Source organism: Triticum aestivum, chromosome 5B (genome assembly GCF_018294505.1).
Source record: "Triticum aestivum cultivar Chinese Spring chromosome 5B, IWGSC CS RefSeq v2.1, whole genome shotgun sequence".
Taxonomy (NCBI): domain Eukaryota; kingdom Viridiplantae; phylum Streptophyta; class Magnoliopsida; order Poales; family Poaceae; genus Triticum; species Triticum aestivum.
In genome coordinates this window covers 264,470,032-264,489,446 of record NC_057807.1, presented here as the reverse complement: position 1 = coordinate 264,489,446, position 19,415 = coordinate 264,470,032, and the positions used below count along the sequence as shown (strand labels likewise).

Genomic DNA, 19,415 nt, shown 5'->3' with positions numbered 1-19,415 from the left:
AAAACCCCGTCCCCGCCGCGGCCACCTACTGCCCCGCCCCGCCGCACCAAAGAACCATATTCTCAATTTGCACAGTAGCATGCTTACATATTTGATCGTCACGTGTGAGGTTTTGTTTCTCCCGTTGCAACGCACGAGCAATTTTCCTAGTTTATGTATAAATGGTGTTGTGCTTTTGAAAGTATATATAAAAAAAATGATATATATAGAATTTAATTCCAATCGAAAATGGATCCCGCCCGAGAAAAATAGAATACAAACGGGATTCGAATTGAGTTGGCATGGTAAACGTGCACTCTGCAAAATTTGAACAAAGCGGGGAAAGTCGCAGTAACCGCCCGAAACCAAAATCGGCGAGATGGAAATTAGTAGTGCCTATCCCTGCCATGCAAAGCCTATCTGCTGGATTTCTATAGGTTTCGATAGGGGTAGGTTTGTAATTTCACCCAAACGTGACCTAACCGCCTCTCACCCGGATTCATACACGGTGGGCGCCAAAACACAGTGTGTCCTCGGCCGAAATCGACTCCCTCCCCGTTTCATACACGGTGGGCGCCAAAAACAAACTCTCGTCGACAAATATACGGTGTATGCGAGATTACCGTCCTATCCCCAACCGACTAATATTGCTGTGCTGTAGGAAATTTGAAACAGGGGCTAAGTCTGTAAATTTCCTCGCATTTGAGACAAGCGCGCCCTGAATACATGGTTCCCCCCTTCCTCTCTCCCTCCCTTTTCCCCATTCGTACTCCGTGGGCGCCAAAACACCCTCTCCAGCCTAGCCTCCTCCGTCCGCCACCCCATCCACCGCCGTCCTCCTCCACCATGCTGGAGCTGGTACCCCGACACCGCCGTCCATTACAAGGGATTGACCTCTCTCATCCACGGCTTCGGACTGGGATCCTTGCATCCCGTCCTCTCACTTCATCCTCGCCGTCGTCCACCTTGCCGGCGCTGCTCCTACGATCGTCTCGTCCACCGCGCCCTGCCGCCACCGTTTACCCTCCTAGATCTGCTTCCACGCCGCCGATAGCCATCGCTACCGCAGCACCGTCAAATTCTCAGCAGATGCATACACGGCGCCGCACTAGAGGCGGTACTCTTTCATATCTGCTCAACTTATTTATCACAGCAAGAAAATAGATAACCACTGCTTTACTCTGATTTCTTGTCTTCGTTACGAAGTTGCCTTTGTCCGGTTTGCACCTTCAGATCCGCCATGGCACGCTCAACACTATACTCCCAATGCTTATGGTTTTCCCCTTTTATATTCCACACTAGTTAAAATAGTAGACTAAATTTCAAAATTGGGTCAGTCAATTTTTCAGAGCTCGCTGGAGTTTGCCGGTGCGAACGAAGGGGCTCGAGTGGTTGTGGGGGGCGGTGGTGGGGCCTTGCCGAAAGAAGAAAACTCAACGCGGGTGGGGGCGGGGGTGGGGGTGGGGGTGGCGGAGGAACACAGGCGGTGGGGGCCGGTGGTCCGGCTGGCGGCCCGTGCAGTGTTCTGTATGGGAAGAATCAGAGACGAGGAAGAAGAAGGGTTAGGAGACATAGGATCTTCATCCAACCGCCTGAAATGGTCGAGAGACAGCTGGGAGCTGCATTCTTAATGCGCTCTGGTTCATCATGTGTGGGCACCGCGCAACCAACATTTTATTATCCAAAATCTGCTTGCTCTTCTTTACCATGTTCCTCTTCCGTTCTTCTTTAATATGTACTCTCTCCGTTCCTAAATACAAGTATTTGTATAGATTCCACCATGGACTACATATGGAGCAAAATGAGTGGATCTACACTCTAAAGTGTATCTGGATACATCTATATGTGATCCGTAGTGGAAATCTCTACCAAGACTTATATTATGAAACGGAGGGAGTATGATAGTAGTACAGTATGTTCCTTGTACTAAAGATGAGCAGGGATATTTGCAGTGTAGAGGCCTATACGGTCGGTTGTGATGGACACTTTGAACTCTTCGGGCCTCTTTGATTCGTAGGACTTTGTAAACATGGGAATAGGATTTGTAGTGGCCTGCCCACTTGAATCCTATAAGAATAGCAAGAAAATGCGGGGAGCTGTGTCGCCTTTGAGAGTTACACTGATATTAACAGTACCGCACCTTCACTTGAAGAGAGCTGGTATCCGAAGCCTTTCTAGCCGTACCGGCAATACTAGCACATATATTCCAGCAAGTTCCACTTTGCTGATTTTACTCTGATGCTTAAGGTTTTCCTGTTATATCTACACTATGATCTGTGTAGCTGCTTTGTGTCGCACTAGCAGCAGTCCAGTCTTGAAGCTAAACACTGCAATGACTTACAAAATTGGCACCAAGGCATTAAGTGCCATTCTGGATGCAATGAAACTCATACGCTCCCCACTTGTTGACTCTTGTTCAGAATATGATCCTAATGACTCTTGTTCAAAATTGCCACATACAGAGAGACAGCATGGAATTGCATTGCTTTGGGCGCTGTGATTCATCATGAGTGGGCAACCAACATTGTATGCAATGAAGCAGAACCTCAAGAATATGCTTCCTCTTATGTTCTTTAACATGTTCCTCTTTTTTTATTCTGTATTTAGTACATACAGTATGTTCCTTGTCAGGAAGGAGCGCAGGGACACCTGCAGTCAACAGCTGATAGAGCTGGCCTGTACGTGATTGATAGGCTTTCAATTACTAGCGGCAATACAACACCGTATTTTCAAGTCAATTCCATTTTCCTGATTTATATATCGTCATTATGGTGTACCCCTGTTATGTACACTATGATCTGCCTAGTTGTTGTGTGCTCTTGTTATCATGGTTTGGCAATAAACTCTCTATATAGTATATTATGAACCTATCACCTGCCAACTATCCTTACTTCTGGAGCCTATTTTTTTTTGTGTACTTGTGCCAGATTATATAAATGTACTCACCATATTACAGCACACATGAGCTCTCTCATCAGAATCCAGTGATAGCGCACAAGTGTTTATAGGGGCGCCCCTATATTAGAATATCATCTGCATTACAAAGATAATCTCACAACTATTTATGTTTTCATGGTTCTCGGATATTATACGTAATTGTAGTGAACATCAGAATCTGTGCATCAGAAGAATATTGTGGAACACTGCAATGACTTACAAAATTGGCACCAAGGCATTGAGTGCCATTCTGGATGCAGTGAAACTCATACGCTTCCCACCTGTAGATTCTTGTTCAGAATATGATCCTAATGACTATTGTAACCTCGAGGACTCAAAGGCAGATGGCCTGTCATGTTCACACATCAAGGTGCCTATTATAATTTGGCAAGGTTTTATTGATTGCGCATATCTTGCATATGTTGTCTTGCATTTCTTCTACTTTGTTGCACCGCCATCTGCTTAGTTTACTCATCATATATGTCGAGATGCCATGCCCATCCATTATCAATATATATTCCATCTGTCATCATACCATGTTTTCCACTCAAATGTTGTTCTTGTGCATCAGACATCAAAAAGGAAGAGGGTGATTGCCGAACCTGAAGGAGCACCAGCAAAGTCCTTGAAAAACGTGGTTGTGCCGGAGAAATCAGACAGCACCCCACTTATATTGGTTGTACAACCAGTGACACAAAACGTAGGACCGACTCCAGCAAACTGTACCCATACTTCACTGGCCACACCACTAGCCCCACCACACAGGAACTGCACTCCAGCAAAAGGTATGCCGATTTCAGTTGCCATAGCACCAGCCGTACCACAGAAAAATCCCACTCCAGCAAAAAGTACAGCAAGTCCGCCGGTCGAAGACCTATCCCAACTGCAGAGACGGCCAATTCCTGCAGATTGGAACCCCATTCCAGTTATTCCCAGTTTAAAAGACAATGCTTTCAATGTTGTTAGGGACTACGTGCATATATTACCATCATGGGAAGATTATAGTGAAGACAAACACCATTTTCACATCTTCCTGTCCCACTTACGTGTAAGTGCTATTATTCATGGTGATTATTTTCCTGTTTTCTGCTGATTGAACACATCAATGATTTATATTACATTGTTGTAAGTAGGCGAGGGTCAATATGGATGGTCATGATGAGCAAAGCTTGCTTGCGCTTTTCAAGGAAGCATTGCAGCAGTATCGGTATTACCTGAGGAAATCACACTTTGATGGCAAGTCTATAAACGAATTTCCGGTGAAGTCTCATGTGCTAAATTTAGAAGACATTGAATGGAAAAACCTTGTTATGCACTGGTCTCATTCCGAGGATGAGGTACTGTCTATGATATCGCATGACAATTTGAACTTCTACTTTTCCGCATGTGCCTTACAAATATTTTTTTGCAGGAAATCTGCTCGAAAAAGAATTCCGGTTTGAAAAGAACGACAGGATATCGCAAATATGTTGCCCGCTGTTTTGCTCTTGTTAGTACCTGTTGTCCTGTATCACTGTACTTGCATACATACCTAGTTCATTATGTGACAGCAGTATGCATGATAACTTGCTTATCAATTGTTCGCTCCAAATTATCTGATCTGTATGAATGGTTACATTAGTGTAGAATATATCCAATGCCAATGAAATTATTTAGCTCTGCATTGTTCTTGTAAGTACCTGCTGTCCTTTATCAGTGTACTTATATTGACAGGTAGTTGTTCATGTACCATCACTCTGTAACTTATTTTCCTTTGCCCTCCATTTTCTACACATCAGATCTATATTTACTCTTACCATAAGGTCGGATAACACCGATGGTACTGAAGAAGTTTAGCTCTGCATTGTTCTTGGCTGTACCTTTTGCCTGTATCGTTGTACTTACATTAATAGCTACTTGGTTATGTAGCATCACTCTTCATCTTATCTTAAATATTCTCTATTTTTTCTTACATTGTCACATCTATATTTACTCTTAACAAAATGTAGAATAAAGGCAATGCTTATGAAGAAAATTCTGTGGTAAACTTCTTGAATTCCCCCCCCCATCAGAATGGACAAGGGCTTTATAGAGTCTGCCTTCACCAATAATGTAAGTTTGTCCTTCTCAAGCCTTCAAACTTTGTTGTGTATATTTGGTTAGGCATGACTGCAATAACTATTTATTTTTTGTGTTTGCATCAAATTGCATGTTTAAAGTTTATTATGTAGTTCATAAATAAAAGTTTATCCTTCTAAATTTAAGTTTTCAGTTGTACAACCAAGTTCCTTCATGCCATGTAAATTAAACTATACAGAGCAAGTGATCTTATTTTGCCAATCTGAAATGGGTAAATTGACAACACACTAACCACTGATACTTATGAGTTCTTGATCTGTAATCCAGTGGTGTTGTGAAGCTGCCAACTCCTTCACAATGTCATTTCATGCCATGTCTTGAGTCTTGACCTGAACAATACCATATTGTGTTAATGCTATTTTAAACTCTGTCACTTTATTCGTCAGTAAGAAATGTGATGAATTGTCAGCACTGATACTTATATGTGTAAAACCCGTCATTTGTCTGCTTGTTTATCTTTCAGAGTGAGGAGGATATAAGTGTCAAACAAGTGCAGTCTCATCAGCTTGCTTAGCTGCTTGCGCTGCAGCTCTCGAGCAGGGCTAACCTTTCTTGAACTCTATTGAAGTGATGTCGGTTTTGTATATTATTTTGTCGGCATGTTTATTGCACTGGTGGCGATCTTTGATGCCCAGTGTATGTAATCTGCTGTCTGCTTGTGCTTTATTATCATAGTGGCGAACTTCGATGCCCAGTGATGTAATATGCCGTAATTTCTTTATTGTATAGTCTAGGTTTTGTTCTTATTCACGATGATGCAGTTATTTTACTATATATATATATATATATATATATATATATATCTTGTCTTCGCAGTAAACCGGCCAAACTGTAAAATTACGGTACATAATTGGGTCGTCATGCAAATCACTATGTATGATCCGCATCATGGGCCCCGTCATCTTGGTCCGTTAACAGGCCTAAATGTAAACTAGCCCACTAGTAGATTCGGGCCTTTAATAGGCCAAGTAAACCACCGGCCCTATTTTCCTAAGAAAACTCAATGGGCTTTTAGGAGGCCAAAAAGTAGGTTGGGCCTGAAACGTGCCGAACAGCTCACGGGCCGGCAGCAGGCCGAAATAGACCCTAGCCCCTGCCAATCAAATCATGGGCTTATAACAGGCCAAAATTGTCTCGGTCCTTGTTTGGCCCAATCAGATTATCGGCTGTGAGCAGGCTGGATGCAAACGAGGGCGTAGTTAGGCCCAACTATATGACGGGCTTTTAACAGGCCGAAATATATATAGGGTCGAAATGTTAAACGGGCCTTTAACAGACCGAAACTAATATTAGACCGAATTACTAAATGGCCCTTTATCAAGTGGGCCCAAAAGCATGGCGTCCAGTTGACGGGCCAAATCTGATATGGGCCATAATTTAGCCCAAAGCCTCTAAAAGGGTCGGACCTGATCTGGGCCGTAATTTGGCCCAGAAGGTGGGAGGCTTTTAACGGGCCGGATCTCATATGGGCCTCTATTAGGCCTGGAACGTGGTAGACTGTTAATGGACCGGATCAAATATTGGCCGACATTTGGCCCAAAACATGGCAGCCTGTTAATGGGCCGGCCTACTAGTGTCATCAAAATCTTTTGGGCCTTTAGCTGGGCCGGCCCATTATGGGCAGCGGAATCTCGTGGGCCTTTAGTGGGCCGGCCCATTATGGTCCGCAAAGTCTTGGGGGCCTTTAGCTGGGTCGGCCCATTATGTCCCGTAAAATCTCGCGGGCTTTTAGCTGGGCCGACCCATTATGACCCGCAAAAACTTGTGGGCCTTTAGCTGGGCCGCCCCATTATGGCCCGCAAAATCTCGTGGGCCTTTTGCTGGGCCGGCCCATTATGGACAACAAAATCTTGTGGGCCTTTAGTTGGGCCGGCCCATTTAAACTTTATCGGCCATTTTTGGGCCAGTCCACGTGTCAACATTTCATAAGCGCATCTCGCCCATTGGATGAGTGACACCTATGCCAACGGGGAGCTGACACGTGTTTCCTCCAGCCAATGATGATTTTACACGTGAAAAATCCCCATTGGTACGGGCTGTTAACGGGTTATCAGATCCAAAACCGGACCCGATAGCTTAATAGTGTTCCGTTACGGTGGATGCTACGTGTCGGTCACCCTTGACGAAAGAACTTCTGTGACGCGTGATTTATTGTCATGGAAGTGGACACTTCCGTGATGATAATTTTGGTAATGTCATGGAACACTTCTACGACAGCACAGGTATGATTATCTTGATTCTGTCATAAAATCGTCATGGATATACATGCATGATAAAAAATGCGACCTACTGTGACAAACAAGTATCATCACGGAAGTGTATTTTTTTATAGTGGCACCATGTTTTGTGGGGCCTTACAAGATCTTGGAGCATAGAGGATAGGTAGCTTATCAGCTGGAGTTGCCAGAATCCTTGTCAGGAGTTCATATTGTGTCTCATGTATCTCAGTTGAAGAAGTGCCATGCAGAGATGATGAATGTTCCATTGAGGGACACAGTGCCACTTGAGGCAATTCAGTTGGAGAGTGATTTGACATATGAGGAGAAGCCTGTTAAGATTCTGAGGCAGCAGAGAGAGTTACTCGCACCAAGAAAATCAAGCTATGCAAGGTTCAGTGGGATCATCATACAGAGGAGGAAGCTACCTGGGAACGAGAGGAAGAACTCAGACAGGATCACCCACACCTATTTGCTAGCCAGCCCGAATCTCGAGGGTGAGATTCATCTTAAGGGGGGTAGGTTTGTAACATCCCAATTTTTCTAAATTAGGATGTTATTAGATCATACATATGCATATCATATTTTCCATGCATTATTTGCTCTTCTGCTATATTCTTTTCATTATGCAACTAAAGGCAATTTATTGGAGTAGAGATAACATGACTTATCCCATGTTTAAAAATGTTCATAATGTCAAGAATATTATTTCCAGTTCATTTGATATGTTCTAGTATTTTTCTTAATCTTCAAAATATTTTATTTGTCTGCGTTGTTGTTGTTTTGTGTGGCCTATTGCATAAAATGAATTTTCAAAAAAATTGCATGAGGTGAGGAAATAGTATTCCTATAGTTTATATTAGTAATATATATTTTACTGTGTGTATATATATTTTTGTTTAGTTTTTATTGTGTTGTTTTTATTTTATTTATTTTTTGTTTCTATAGTTGTGTTAAAAAAACCATAACATGATGTCGCTTGCAGCTACATCGGTGTTTCCCCAGAGAGGAAGGGATGATGTAGCACATCGGCGATAGGTATTTCCCTCATATATGAAACCAAGGTTATTGAACCAATAGGAGAACCAAGCAACACGACATAAACAGCCCCTGCGCACAAATAACAACACCTCGCAACCCGACATGTTAAAGGGGATATCAATCCCTTTCAGGGTACGAAGGCTCAAGATAGGCAAAGGACGTGAGGTAAATTTGTAGTAGATTGATAGATCAAACGCCAAATAAAATAAATAAGAATAAATTGCAGCAAGGTATTTTTGTATTGTTGGTTTAATAGATCTGAAAATAAATGCAAGGAAAAAGTAGATCACAAGGCAAATATATGAGAAAGAACACCCGGGGGCCGTAGGTTTCACTAGTGGCTTCTCTCGAGAAAGATAGGAAACGGTGGGTGAACAAATTACTGTTGGAAAATTGATAGAACTTCAAATAATTATGACGATAACCAGGCAATGATCATTACATAGGCATCACGTCCAAGATTAGTAGACCGTCTCTTGCCTGCATCTACTACTATTACTCCACTCATTGACCACTATCCAGCATGCATCTAGTGTATTAAGTTCATGGAAAAATGGAGTAATGAAATAACGACAATGACATGATATAGACAGGCTCCATTTATCTACTGCGGCAGATATGGGTCCCATCTTTTTATCCTTAGTAGAAACGATACATACGTGTCGGTTCCTTTCTGTCACTGGGATTAATCACCGTAAGATCGAACCCACTACCGGGCACCTCTTCCAATTGCAAGATAAATAGATCAAGTTGGCCAAACAAAACCCAAATATCGGAGAAGAAATATGAGGCTATAAGCAATCATGCATATAAGAGATCAAAAAAACTCAAATAACTTTCATGGATATAAAAAGATATAACTGATCATAAACTCGAAGTTCTTCAGATCCCAACAAACACACCGCCAAAAGACTTACATCATATGGATCTCCAAGAGACCATTCTATTGCTAATCAAGAGAGAGAAAGAGGAAGCCATCTAGCTACTAACTACGGACCCGAAGGTCTACAGAGAACTACTCACGCATCATCGAAGAGGCACCAATGGAAGTGATGAACCCCTCCATGATGGTGTCTAGATTGGATCTGGTGGTTCTGGACTCTGCGGCGGCTGGATGAATATTTCGTCGACTCCCCTAGGGTTTCTGGAATATTGGGGTATTTATAAAGCAAATAGGCGGCCCGGGGGGCACCTGAGGTGGGCACAACCCACCAGGGTGCTCCTGGGCCTCCTAGCGTGCCCTTGTGGGTTGTCCCCTCCTCGGGACTCCCCCGAGGTGCAACCAGGGCCCAACTTCTTCCTTTTGGTCCATAAAAAATCATCGTAAAGTGGTGTGGCATTTGGACTCCCTGTGATATTGATTTCCTGCAATGTAAAAAACATGTAAAAACAGCAACTGGCACTTGGAACTATGTCAATAGGTTAGTTCCAAAAAATGATATAAAATGACTATAAATGATTGTAAAACATCCAAGAATGATAATATAACAGCATGGAACAATAAAAAATTATAGATACGTTGGAGACGTATCAGCATCCCCAAGCTTAATTCCTGCTCGTCCTCGAGTAGGTAAATGATAAAAACAGAATTTTTGATGTGGAATGCTGCCTAACATGTTCATCCCATTCTTTTCTTTATAGCATGGACATATGGACTTTTATATGATTCAAAGCAATAGTCTAGTTTTGACATGAAGACTTTAATACTCAAGCATACCAACAAGCAACCATGTCTTTCAAAATATCAACACTGAAGCAAGTTATCCCTAGCCCATGATGCTCAATCATTGATCCATTCATGAAACACACCCGAATATTAGCTACACCCAATGCTCAAATACGATCATAGTGCCCCTTAGTTGGTGCTTTATAAGAGAAGATGGAGACTCAAATTCATAATAAAAATTGCATAAGTAAAAGAAAGGCCCTTCGCGGAGGGAAGTAGTGATTTGTAGAGGTGCCAGAGCTCAAAGCTTACATTGAGGGATACAATTATTTTTGAGAGGCATACTTTTCCTACCAACAAAAACGACTTGGAGCATCCCAACGCTTTCCATGCTAGATACATCATAGGCGGTTCCCAAACAGAAAATAAAGTTTATTCCTTTTTCCAACATAACTTTCACTTTTCATGGCTAGCCGTATCCACAGGTGTCTTCCATACCAACACTTTCCAAGGAATTTATTATTTGACAACATAAAGTAAATGATTTTTCATTTCGGGACTGGGCATCCCTAATATCTTTGCCGTACTCTCGTGCAATGACAAGTGAATAAACACTCATCATGAGAATAACACATCTAGCATGGAAAATATTGGCTACCCTTTACCGCCTCGCGAGTAGTAGAGCACACAAAAGAGAAATTTATTTTGAACATTAGAGATGGCACATGCAAATTTGCTTAGAACGGCATGGAAATACCGCATATAGGTAGGTATTGTGAAATCATAAGGCAAAACTGGTTTAAAAGGTTTTGCATGCACAAGTAGTGATCATACTTAGTGCAAAATGAAGGCTAGCAAAAAGATTGAGAAGCGACCAACCAAAAAGCGAAAAAATCTTGTACCCAAGAATTAAGCATAAGTAACACCAAATAATGCACCATAAGTAGGATATAAATTTCATTGCATAACTATTGACTTTCGTGCTTGCATAGGAAATCACAAACCTTAACATCAATATTCTTACTAAAGCACAATTACTCATCAACATGACTCACATATCATATCGACATATCTCAAAACCATTACTAAGAATCAAGATTATTCTGTCCAATGATCTTCATGAAAGTTTTTATTATATCCTCCTTGGATATCTATCACTTTGGAACTATTTTCATATGTTGATTTTGTTAGGCTCAAACTAATATAAGTGAAGATCATGAGCATATTTTTTTTCTTTCTCTCAAATTAATCTAAGTGAAGCAAGAGAGCATTTCTTCAAAATTTTACTAACTCTCAAATAAATCTAAGTGAAGCAAGAGAGCATTTCTTCAAAAATACTAAGCCCACCGTGCTCAAAAAGATATAAGTAAAGCACTAGAGCAAGTCCATTGCTCATAAAAATTTAAGTGAAGCTTAGAGAGCAATTCTAACAAGTCATGGCATAATTTTGGCTCTCTCAAATAGGTGTGTCCAGCAAGCATTGATGACTTAAAACACAAAATAAAACAATCAAAGACACATATCATACAAGATGCTCCAAGCAAAATACATATCATGTGACAAATAAAAATATAGCCTCGAGTAAAATACTGATGGTCGTTAGAAGAAAGAGGGGATGCCACTCGGGGGGCATCCCCAAGATTAGTTGGTTGCTCATTCTTGGATAATAGCTTGGGATGTCGGGGCATCCCCAATCTTAGACTCTTCTATCATTCTTTCATCCATCGTAAGATAACCCAAAACTTAAAAACTTCAATCACACCAAACTCAACAAAACCCTTGTGAGATCCGTTAGTAAAAGAAAGCAAACCACAACTATAAGTGTTGTGTCAAACCAATTCTTATTTTGTTTTTTTATTATATCTACTGTATTTCAACTTTTTTATGGCAAAAACTCATGAAAGAAAACCATAGAGCCATCAAAATAAGCACACAACACAAAGAAAACAGAATCTGTCAAAACAGAATAGTCTGTAGTAATCTGGAACTTTCAAATACTTCTGAAACTCCAAAAATACTACCAAATTAGGACGACCATCGTAATTTGTATATTAATCTTCTTCAAAAAGAATCAGGGAAAAATCTCTTTTCTATGGTTTATGAGAATTATTTTCGTGAGCGCAAAGTTTCTGTCTTTTTCAGCAAGATCAAACAACTATCATCCCAGAAGATCCTAAAGGCTTTACTTGGCAAAAGCACTAATTAAAACACAAAAAACACAATCATAGCAGTAGCATAATTGTGTTAACACACAAGAACAGAAAGCAAAAACCAAAAATAAATTTTATTCATTGGGTTACCTCCCAACAAGCGCTATAGTTTTACGCCCTTAGCTAGGCATAAAGCAAGGATCTAAGTTTTGTCATCTTTTTCCTTCTTAACTAGTAGAGTGGCCCGCGCATACGCGCGGGCTAGTATGTTAGAAGGTTAGGTTAAATGAAGATAATATTTGATTGTTTTGTTAGTTGGTCATGAATTGACATTTTTCAAGTTTAGCGAAATCTACCTTCAAGCTTTGCAAAAATTTGAGAAGGACCGTTGGCGACAAATTGTTCTAGAGCGACGTGTAGACTGAAAATCATGTTTGTGGTATGAGTCCATCTTATCATGAATTCATGCAGAAGTCCCATCACGGCAAACAAAACTTTTTTACGTCGTATATGGGCTGTTTTATAGAGAAGTTTTTACACAATAAATTTGGAGTGTTGCTATATACATGATAAACTTGCGGCCGATGAATGGACGACTCTACGTGGCAGCACCAACAGTGCGCAGGAGGCAATTGTTTTCATTTTGTCTATGCTTAGAGCTGTTGGGAGGAAGTATCGTTTTCAGGTCGTGCGGGCAGTGTCGTCCGTAAAGCCATTTCGATAAATTTGAGTGAGAATATGAACCATCGGTATTGGCTAGGGATTTTTTTTTATATGATTGAACGGATATGTTTAGAATAATTTATAAAAAGAGAAATAATCTAATTTAGTTTAAGCACACACATATTAAGGATTAATTTTTTAATATATTCATCAAACATCATGGCAATACAAATGTGTCAAAAAGCGTCTTACATTTTTTTGCGGGGCATACATTTTGTCTCGGAGGGAGTAGAAAATATGTGCACAGGTAAGAATTTAATAGTTATTTAAGCAACATTTTAGTCATCATTTAGAGAAAACTATTATTTGGTTTGTGCAAAGAAATTCTGTATTCAAATGTGGCAATAATTTCGAATATGAATATTTTGCCAATATATTTTGTTTGAGATATATTAGCTTTTTAGTTTATTAGTTGGAATTTTTTCTGTTGTACTCGTATCTGGAAAATATGCTCTCGTGGGTGCATCTGGCACGCACATGTTACTCGCTCCTGATCCCCTTTGTCCTATCCTCAAAACAGAAATCCCGATCCCCTTTCTCCTTCACTTTTCTCCTTGTCACTCCAAAATTGCTGCCTCCCGATAAACTCCGGTTACTGCCGCTGGTAATGACGTTGCTCATCTCACTCCCAAGCTCGTCTTACCTCTGTTGATTCTGTGTCGCCACCTTGCTCGTCTTCCCTGCACGCAACCCCCGCTGCTCACGTCGTTGGTGCGGCCACGGGTCTGATCTGGGTCACGCGCGCCTCCTCAATCTCCTGGGGCCAGTCAATATTGACGGTTGATTAGCAGGGCTTGAGGAGCAGCGACGCGAGGGAGGAGTTGAGCTAGTCGAACTCGACGGTGGCGTTGCCGTCGGTGTCCATGTAGGCGATGAGGGTGTGGGTCTTGTCCCCTGCGACGGGGCGGAGGCGAGTGATGCAACACGGACATCTCCAGTTTGGTGAGGCTGCCATCGCCATCAAGGTCGAAGGAGGAGGAGCTTTCGCAGTTGGGTTAGCGGAGGGGGCTCATCGACGCCCATACATTTTTCTTCCAGCACAGCCCTACAAATGTTGGTGCCTTCGGACTCCAAAATCAACAAAAATCGTGCAAAACTGGAGTTTGAGGTACCGCTATGGGAGGACCTTGAAGTGGTACCAGCTCCCCTCTGCTTTCTTTCAATTTCGCAATAAAAAGGGCATAGATAAAAATGTTTGTTCAGTTAGGTGTCCTGCCTTTTTTTTAGCTCCCAGTTTCCAGAGGAAATCTATTGTGCACAGATTAATTCATAAGTTTGTTTGCTATTAATGATCGTTGCTGATGGTAACTTAGTCAAAAATCTGAATTTTTTCAGGCCACATCCTACCTTTTCCGGGCATGGGACCGACATTGACAGTGTTAGGCCCCTTACCATACATTATTATCGATGAAATTTAAGAATTTATACACATATTTGCGAGTAGTTGTAGTTTAAATATTTATTAAAAGATTAATTAAATTTTAATAACTGAATAGTAAAATAGGTCTGATTGCGTTATACAATACTGAGCTCAACTCCTATAAGCTTGTAGTCAATAATGAGCTTCAAACATGAGATACCATACTATTTTGATGTTTGGTATTATTGAATAATTACTCAGGAGTAACTGTAATCTGATGTATATAGATGGTAAGAAACCATAAGCTTAGATGGGCGTAAAGCTTTTACCATTTTTTGGAGATATTTCATATTTTCATCAAATGTTCATGCATTTTTTCAATATTTCTGTAGAATAGTATATTATATTCATCCTGCCATATAGTGTCTAACATTCATGTTACCATAGATTAGTAAATTTGTTAATTTGAAGAGATTTTGCGGCAAATTAATTATCAATGTACTTGTGCTTATGTAAAAGGCTGGCAACATCATACGGCAAGTGTGTGTTTTGGACTTTTAGTTCATAACTTTAGAAAAATTCTTTGTAGATTATGTTCTTGACCCTAACATCCTTATTGTTATCTTCATCATTTACCATTACTTGCAGTCCATCCCTTTTTCTGACTCTTGAGAATGGTACATATAGTGTCCATGTGTAAAGACTTGTTCATGTAGATATAGTCCAACCTTGTTTGGAGAGTGCTCCTGGCTTTTGTTATGGTCATAGAAAAGCATGGTGAGATAGGATATTGTCTCCTTTTTAGAAGGCATAACCACACCCATTTAGCTGGTGACATGTTTTTTTGGAATATAGACCTTTTCTTCTAGATGTGATTCTGTTATTTACTATCTTCACTTCGATGAATGTGTTTGTACGTTGTACTGAACAATCACATACCGTCATTTTTTTCTTTTGTACCATTCACAATCGAGGCTGCAACTTCAGTTGCAGATGGCATACCATGTCGTTTTCCATCTGCGCCACACTCATTGGTTAGTTTAATCTGGCATTGTGATAGTTACAGTCTTTGAATGTGTCACTTGCCATTCTTAATGTTTTTGCTCGTATATTATCTCTATCCAGCATATTATTAAGGGACTCAATGATGCGAGGATCTATTGATTCCCTTTATATTTTGGGTTTTTAGTGCCATATATGCACAAGCACAACTATGCCTAGCACGGTCTCTCTTCAGTCTTCACCTTCAGGCACCAATGTAGCAACTATGTGGCAGTTTTGCCCGTTCATTCTAAACACATAAGGTCCATTGCGATTGTTTATTTCTTTGTGTACCTTACAGGCCATTAATGTGAGATCCAACGTGGAGTTGTACAGTATGGTATTTTCCATGTAGTTTTTTGACCTCTTCCCGGTTTTTTCATAGCCATTTCATGAGGTAAGCCAATGGCTCTCTCAGTTGGCAGCATAGTAAGCTACTCCCTCCGTTCCTAAATATAAATATTTTTAGAGATTTCACTACAAACTACATACGGATGTATATAAACATGTTTCATAGTGTAGATTCACTCATTTTGCTCCGTATGTAGTTCATAGTGAAATCTCTAAAAAGGCTATATTTAGGAACGGAGGGAGAACATGCTTCTAGCTGTACCTGATGTTCTTTCTGCTTACCAGAAAATGGCACCATGTTGCTGTACTTGCCGGTTGCCTCTACGAAGTTTGAAAAAAATTCATACCAAGTCCATTCAATGTTCAAGTTTCTTAATTTTGCATCATTTAAATATCACTGTTGGTTGCTCTTGTTCATTCTAAAATTCAAACTTAATACAACTTACATATCTGATGACGTTTTTCTTTGTCCTCAGTTTTGATGTTGTGCACCCTTTGTTTTAGTCCTTGATTGTCTTATCACTCGGTTCTTGTGGTCAATGCATTCAAGAACATAGTTGAGATGTTGTTTGGGGCCTAAAAATAGAAATAGATGTATGAGTTAGTAAAGTAGAAATATAACTGGAAAAATAATTATATGCATAGTAAAGAGTTACCTTTAACACAAACTATTAACTCAGGGAAATGTAAGTATGGCAAGGGAGTTCATTAATCTGGCTTTCAATGAATCATGCGAATTAATTTCTTTTGTTCATAAGATGGTAATACCTACTGGAGGTGGAGCGGTCACTAAAAGGAGTCAATTCGACAATCAAGGTGATCGACGGAGATTGGTTGCCAACCTTGGATACAAAAAAGTTTTTACTAAACAGAAGTATAGCAAGGACCCGGTTTCGGTCATATTAATCAATCTAGATGTATAGATTAGTGTTTTTTTTTATTTTAACATAATCTATCAATCAAGTATACTTGATCCATCACCCAGTGATCACTTCATCAGTTTGACATCCAATGGATAGTACTCTCTCTGTACATAAATATAAATATAAGAGCGTTTACATAACCACTTTAGTGATCTAAGTGCTCTTATATTTACTAGATGACCCGTTGCGCCCATGGCGCAAAGGCCGAGTAGCAGCCAAGTATTGAAAGAGTGTGCATTGAAATATGTAAATATAGAATGAAACATATGAAAATAAACACATAAGAGCCTTTTCACTTGGCATACATCTGGACTTATTCGAGCTAATATTCTTGATAGGGGAAACAACAATATTTTTCTTTACACTAAGAGTTTTAAAAAGCAAAGCTTGCATACCTGCAATGAGCAGAGAACATGCAATAGACAAAGGAACATTTTTTTAAAGTAATGTTGCTTCCAAAGCACAGCTCATGATATTGCATGCAGCAAGCAAATAATAGTGATAGACAATTATGCATAGGCCTTTGGACGTGCATTTGAAGGCAAAAGCTTATGTTTCTTTCAGCATAGCCATTTCAAAGGCATGCCAGCAAATGACTGCAGTTAAATGCACAAGATGATCTTAGGTGATTACATAAGATTTAAAATGATGATAAACATAGAAGTCTTAGTAGGCATCTATATTAATGCTAAGTTATATAACAAGGGGCTCTTGCAACTTGCTTATATTGAGTAGACAGTCAGGCCCAGTCCCTTGAAAGTGCATTTGAAGGCGAAAACATATGCTTGACCTTTCTCCATGTGCGCCTGACGGAAGAAGTCGCTCCAGCCTCTAGTGATGGTGGCCCTTTTGTCAACACCCTTGATAAAGCGGGCTGTGATAGTGGTAGTTCCATCTACAGTAGTGATTGGCAGTTCACCATGGTCAGCATCCATGTATGGGGAAAGGGAGCTCTTAGAAAAGGGAACCCCAAAGTACTGAAAATGACAGTAAAGGTTAGTTAGTATATCATTTTATACGATGTCATTGTATGATACAGAACAAAGTAATGGCAAAGGATTACCATCCTTCTGTCGTCTGTAGCAAATGTTTCTATCATATGGCACACATAGTAGTGATTAGGTGTGGTGGTGTCGTGGATGATCTTTTGCAGTCTACGAACATTAATATTGTTGTCTAGATTGCTGGTTTGGAGTTTTTGTCGTGCCTCGATGAAAACAAAAGGACAGAGAGAAATTCTAGTTTTGATACATTATCTTTTCCTTCCCTTTTGGATGTTTGCGAATTCCGACCTGTCCAATGAAGAAACAAATGCTCAATTTAGTGAACCTCAAATTCTCAAATTCGGTTTTGGATGATCACAATGTGTTTTTATCTTCAGCTACTTATGGTTATGCGCACCTTGGCCTCTTACCCGCTGTAAAACTCTTGTTTCTTTGATGAAATGGAACAGGGTGGTGTGGTCCATGCAGCTCCTATATTTTGAGAAATAAAATCTTATGCTTATATTGTAAATGGAAAACTTTTATAATCCACCGAATGATTTATGATACTAAAATAACTATATATAGAAGAAATTATCTCAGTGGAAACAACGATTATACTAAGAAGACCACCTGTACAGACACATCGGTTGGTGAATAGTGCACCGATTTATAAACAATTATTTGGAGATAGAAAGTGAATTAAATCATTACACGGAATACCTAAACGTATTGAAAATATTGTACTGGTACTTGCTATATGGTTAACAAAATAGTCCACGGGATTAACTTGGAAACAAATATATAGTTCTTCACCAGCCGCCTTGTTTGTGCGCCACGTGCCTCTGTGGGGTCCTCACACCGCCCTCCCTTTCTCTTATCTCCAGCCAAGAAACAGACAGCCACATATTCCCCCAAGCCCCTCCTCCCTTCCTCTGTTTCTCCCTCCCTCAAGCCCCTCTTACCTCCCCGATCTGCTAGCAATGCATCCAAATCGATGACCTCTATGCGCGTCCTAAGAGAAAGTGAGGCAGAGGGAGCGGCCCATGGCTGGATTAAGCTGCTGCGAAGCTCAGTGCCTCTGCTGCGAGCCTGCAGAGATGAGAGTATGGGCGTCGGCTGACGACGGGATACTGTGGGCGTTGGCGGCCGAGGCTACAATGGAGCCCGGCACCACGGCACCCGGAGCTGCAATGAAGCTCTGCCTGGGCTGCGATGGAGCCCGGCACCACGGCGGCCGGAGCTGCAATGGAGCTCCGTCAGGGCTGCAATGAAGAGCGGGCGCTACTGCCGGCGGCGTGGCAAGTCGAGGACGGCGACGCTCGCCACCGGTGCTGCAATGAAGCGAGCATTGATGCCGGCGGCATTGCAATGGAGCAGGTGCTGCTGCGGGCGGCGCGGCAAGTCGAGGAAGGCGACACTCGCCACCAGTGATGCAATGAAGCGAGCGTTGCTGCCAACGACGCGACAAGCCGAGGACGGGGCGCTGCAATGAAGCGTCAATGGAGCCACTGACGACGGCGCTGCTGCGTGGCGAGGGATGCAATACTATGGCAGTGCCGCCGCCTCGATGATGTTGTGCTTGTCTGGGTCGCAACATCGCCGCTGCTGCGATATCGTCGGCGCTGGCTCCGTTGCCACGTTGAGGACCTGCTGTAGTCACCTTGGTCACGCGGAGTTGTAGTCGTGTTTGCTGCTTTGCGTTGCTTGTGCTGGTAGCGGTGGATGATTTCATAGCAGCCGCCGTTGTAAATTGGTGCTACCGCATCAGGCGAGTGGCGGTTCCCTGATCCTTGCATGCAGAACCAGTTTAGATGGTAATACTGCTTAAATTAACTCATGATCAACTATTAAAATCCACCGCTATAAATTAAGGTGAAAGGCCCCTTGAATTGTATGCTTTGTTCACATAATGAATTCTTTGTGC

The 19,415-nt window shown here is 41.2% G+C and overlaps 1 long non-coding RNA gene across 2 annotated transcripts; it reads right to left on the bottom strand.

The window, feature by feature from the left end:
• Positions 1-9,596: 9,596 nt before the first annotated feature.
• On the bottom strand, positions 9,597-18,359 carry LOC123111279 (uncharacterized). Of its 2 annotated transcripts, none has more exons than XR_006454351.1 (5): positions 17,907-18,359; positions 17,569-17,797; positions 17,296-17,482; positions 16,029-16,158; positions 9,597-9,656 (listed from the first exon to the last, which is right to left on the bottom strand). It is a non-coding gene; the product is annotated as an uncharacterized lncRNA (long non-coding RNA). The 2 variants fall into 2 exon arrangements; XR_006454352.1 differs by having other exon boundaries at positions 17,920-18,359.
• Positions 18,360-19,415: the final 1,056 nt, after the last annotated feature.